At 41.0% G+C, this 5120-nt stretch overlaps 2 protein-coding genes across 2 annotated transcripts in view; one reads left to right on the forward strand and one right to left on the reverse strand.

Annotated features, from left to right (window-relative positions):
• LOC108686990 overlaps positions 1–5120 on the reverse strand; it is a 117301-nt gene that overhangs the window by 109421 nt on the left and 2760 nt on the right. The gene's annotated exons all lie outside the window — the stretch shown is intronic.
• The window catches only part of LOC108686989, a 131308-nt gene that overhangs the window by 103120 nt on the left and 23068 nt on the right, over positions 1–5120 (forward strand). The window lies entirely within an intron of this gene.

A 5120-nucleotide genomic window follows, 5' to 3' on the forward strand; every position in this document is an offset into this window, starting at 1 on the left:
GAGAAGGATAAATTATATAATATTCGAAAACGACATAGCGACAACTTCTTTCTTCTGGAGGCGCAAGAATTGACATATTTTGATCGTGTGGATCACAATCGAATTGCTATTAAACTGATCGAGAAATTAAATTTGAATTCATAATAAAGATTAGCGCTTATACGGCACTATTGGTTTTGTTATCTTGATGCTCATCGAGCGTGTACCCTGGAAGTATTTGCCAGTAAATGTAGTCGGAAACGTTGGTCTTTCCAACAGATTCTATCCATTGATTACATTCCGCAATTTAAGGATTGCGAGGAGCGCGAGGCGGACCCGACGGCGGCGCGACGAATGCAAATGCACTCGCGTTCCTCAGCGAAACGTGATAAAATTTGCAAGCATCGCTCTCGCCAGAACTTTGCAATTAAATACTAATCAGCACGGCTCGAATCTAATTTCGGTGCGGAAGGATCGAAAAAGACGCGAACGCGTACGATCCGATAGTGATTTCGTCATCATTCGGTGATCTAATTAAAACTTCTTACACGCAAAATGCACCGCAAGTCTTTCCATTAATTTTTATTTATATCAGATATCAACGAGTCAATTTTCTTGGGTTACAAAAATTAAGGAAGAAAATGATTGGCATGCAGTTTGTGTTGGAACTGGAAATTGTTGTTATATTAAAAATTCATACAAGAATATTATTAGGCACCGAGAAAGATCTGCCTTGATCAAATATGGGCTTCTTTAATCATTCGTATTAAATTAGAGTAAATTTATTGCATTTGAATTGAGACTTGAACAGAAATAAATTCGGATGTTAAAATTTCCTTCGTTTTGATTTGTAGTTTTTATTTTATTTGATTTTTTGCTTCAAGACAGTACATTTCTTTTTTGTATAGGAAAAGAGGCAGGGCAAGCCCTATGGCTTGCCTATCGTTATTAGATTCCCTTCATTTCGCACGTGCGCGCTGATCGAATTATGCTTTTTATCGAGATGAGCGTTTAGCAAATCTATCGATATTTCCGATCGCGAGGTAATCGAGTTTAACTGGAGACTAATTTTCAGTAGTCGTCCGAGTCGAGAGAGAGAGAAAGAGAGAGAGAGAGAGAGAGGGGGGGGGGTGAGGGCCCTCTCTGATAGCGATAAAGCAACGCACTTTAATTATCGTACTGTCAGATTCGCTGTGCGTCCTACACGGAAATTGTATTAAGCTATTTCATCGAGACGTCATAATACCGCATAATCGAGTTATATGTCTTTATGCCGTGCGCAATACTGGTCGCGATAATTGAAAAACCACAGGGCGCGATATTAATCCGTCGAATTGACGTACCAATTCGGCCTACGCAAGGCTGAAAAAAAAAACGTGTCAGAAAAGTCGTACACGTTTCCGTCGATTGCACTACTTCATCTCGAATCTATATCTCTCACATTTGCGAATTAAATGCGTGGGCGGAACAAACCGCGATTTTGCAAAAGATCAACTCCGCGCGTTTCTCGCAAATTGGGAAAAACAAGAAACGAGACGTTTTCGCGAATATAGAGCTTGTCGATACAACATCGGCGATCTCGGACGATTTAATCCAACACCGATGTGACAAAAGATGGAGAAAGAAGATGAAAAGGGAGGAGAAAGAGTTGCTCGTCACGACGAGATTCCGCAAATTATACTGTTTAAGGAACGAGGGCGCGACCGGACCTTGCGCAACGAATACAAATGGAGAGCTAGCCGGCAGCCGCGTCCCTTCGGCGCGCGTGACAAAATTCGTAAAGGAGCTCTCGAAGCCAAGCAACCTCTATCACCCTCTTCCTCTCGCTCGCGCCGTAGGGTATATACTCGCGGGGGATTTCACTGACATACAGGAGAGAAAAAGAGAACCGTTTTGGCGACAACGTGATAATATTTCTGAACTTGGGGAGGGACTCGTTCTCGCTGGTGAAGAAAAAAAAAATTCGTCGGTCGGTATCTTGAAAGAGAGACCGAGAGAGCCGTTGGTCTACACCGAAACAGGTTTCGTAAGTGCCGCTTCGGCAATAAAAAGAGACGGCGAAGAAGAAAACGAGAGAGACAGAGAGAAAGAGGCACGTAACGCGACCGCATTCACGACGAGCGCATTTACATGTTACGTAAAATTTCGTTGGGACCCGCGATACACGACACGTCGCAACGGATGGCGATCTCTCGCGCGCTATGCTCGCCTCCCGGCCCATTCGCATCTCAATGAAAGTCCAGATGACTTTTGCCACGGAAGATCGTAGGGAAATCTCTCTCTCTCTCTCTCCCTCTGTGTAGTGTTCATCTCGCTTTTGAATATGTACAAATTTAGAACAAGATAGATAAACAGATTTAATCAAAACTTCAGCGAGTAACGTAAGACACGTGACAAAATCGACAACAATATTTATTTCAGTGAAAGTCATGTAGAAAAGGCAGAAGGATATTCATTTATTTGCGTATAAATTGGAAGAATAGCAATAATTTTTAACCGGTTAAGTTATTGCCTGAGGAAGGATTAAATCATAAAAAGCTCGAATAGTGTTTTAAAACAAATTTATTTGCAATTGTCAGATGTGCTGGTTGTTATCAATACACTCTTATTATCCATCGATCGTATGACGTTTAATTTTTTTCTTTATGTGCCTGTTTCTACAAATGTAGATTAACTTAAATCTCGTGTTCAACTCAATCTACATCTTTTTCTAATTTTCAGAACTAGAACTGAGATTAAAATTAAACTATATTGGTAGAAACGGAAACATTAGTGACTTTAATCATTCGTTTAAACTTCAAAACTTCATTGCTTTAAAGATATTTGTGCAATGCATTCGCACACACTACGTATTATCGAAACGTCTGTTTTTATATGGTAGAGACACGATACTAGGACGGCGATGTAAAACGTCCGATTTATCATGCGTTCGATAGCTTGTTTTAATGTATCGCAGCAACGGAAACGTTGCAAATAGTGGCGAACTAAAAAAAAGGCGGAGCTTTTACTCCAATTTTCAAGGATGATAGATCGTCCGGCCGTATTTCAAAATTGGAGCGGAACGAACGTATAACGCTCTCTCGGGCTCGCCGCGCCGGTTATCGCGCGCTCCTTCTTTTTTATCCGATACGACGACATTACCGTGCCGCGACGTTATTTCTGTCTTCGCGACTGACTCATCGACGTCTCGGAAAGAAATGACCCTTGGTCGCGATACCGTCGGCTTTGCATGCTTATCAGTCCGCTCGGCGCAAAGGCGACGCTATCGGAAAGAATGTTCCCGTACAGTCACAGGCCAAGTCTCAAGTTCGTCGGCGGAACCTTCATTCGCGTCTTTGACGCGACCACCACTTATTCCGGATATGTCGTAAATCAGATTTTAAAACGTTATCAAATTTGCATAATACACGGTTCAGGATGCTCTTGAACAAGATTCAGGCGCCTCGCCACTTTCCAAGTTAAATATGGCTAGCGTGTCGAATGTCTCGGAAAGTCTGTTAGGCCTCGAGAATATTTTATTCGCGTGAATTCAATCAGATAATTTGATGCGATATACCTGTGGGCCTTGATTAGGAGTTCTTATCTTAATATTCTTGAGAAGTAGCCTCTCTCTCTTCTAGCGTATGAAAAAGAAATTACAATTTAAAATTCAACATTTCGTGTCATAACAAGAAATAATAATGCGATAAACCGACGAGCAACAATAACCAGTGCGATGACATTCGATCCTCGCGCAGTTTTCTGTTTTTCTTGCCGTTTATAACCATTCGCACGACTTCTTCTACTTAAAGCCACTTGAGGCTACCATTTATAAAGTCTGGCAAGTTCCTCCTCGCAGCACATCGTGTGAATCTACCGCGTGGTTTTCTCTCTTTTTCCTCTTATCCCATTCATAAAGCAGGAGATATTGAAAAAGAAATGGCAAGAACAATTTCGCTTTTGCTGGCGGGGGCAAAAAAAAAAGAGGAAGAGAGAAAGAGAAAGATTCTCTCTCGCTGGAGGAAGAATTCACCTGCTGATCTAAGTCACCATTTGTATTGTCCGCGTATATTGCGGGCACATGTGGCTCATAAAATCGTATCGCGTCCAGCCGTTTCCATTCGAAGATATTTCTGTGCGCGCACGCGGATAAAAACAAATATGAATGGCAGCGATACCGGCGGCAACGTTATACGCCATCCACGACCGCGTCGTTTAAAAGGTTAATGTCGATATTCCAATGAATGTAAATAAACATTTTTAGCGACACTCTGTGAACTGATCATTCTGGCGAATCGTAGAAAAAGATCAGGAATTACAAGAGAGAAAGGCGATCGTTACAGAATCGTCAACATACTTTTATGTTTTCTTTTCTCTTTTCTCCCCTTTTGGAATGCACTCTTTTTACTATTTCATTAAAATTGTTTAATTAAAGACATTCAGGAAGTAATTTGTCTCCATTGAGTTCGATGAATAAAAGAGTGGGATCCACGAGAAATAATATTGCTTTTCATTGTTCATTATCTTTCCATTTTATTATTTCGCAACAAGAATCTTACCTAGAAGTGCAATGTGAAATGGACGCACTGAATTATACCGTCAGGTGGAGTTAACACGAAGAGATTCGTGTATAAGAAACTCTCAAGGTCGCTTCTTTGAACAGATGGATTTTACGGGGTTTAGTGTTCAGCAAATAACATTTGCCGCTTAGTTTGGTATACGAATATGGTTTGCCGTTTAGTGGCTGATGTATTGATGCAAAAGCCAGCCGTGTTTGGACAGCATCTACTCGGTGGAAAAAGCGAAATGGGTTTACCGGTTATATGCTGTTTTGACCGCAAAAACCGACCAGTTTCTACAACAATTGAAGCAACTGGTCGCAAAATCGCCTTTATTATTCAGCTCTCTAGTGAAAGAGCGAAATGTTGAGCATCTTTTTTTCGGCAATTTAGCTTCTCAGCTCTTCAATTCTGCTCTCTAGCGAAATGTTGAGCTTTTTTTTTGACAATTTAGCTTCTCTGTTCTTCAATTCTGCAATTTGCGTTCACGGTAAACGACTCGGAAAATCCAGTATCTAAATTTTACTGTCTCCGAAAAGGAGGTTCTTTCTAAATTCTTTCTTATTAAGCAGTGTGTGTGTGTGTGTATATATATATATATAT

Source organism: Atta colombica, unplaced genomic scaffold (assembly GCF_001594045.1).
Source record: "Atta colombica isolate Treedump-2 unplaced genomic scaffold, Acol1.0 scaffold198, whole genome shotgun sequence".
NCBI lineage: Eukaryota > Metazoa > Arthropoda > Insecta > Hymenoptera > Formicidae > Atta > Atta colombica.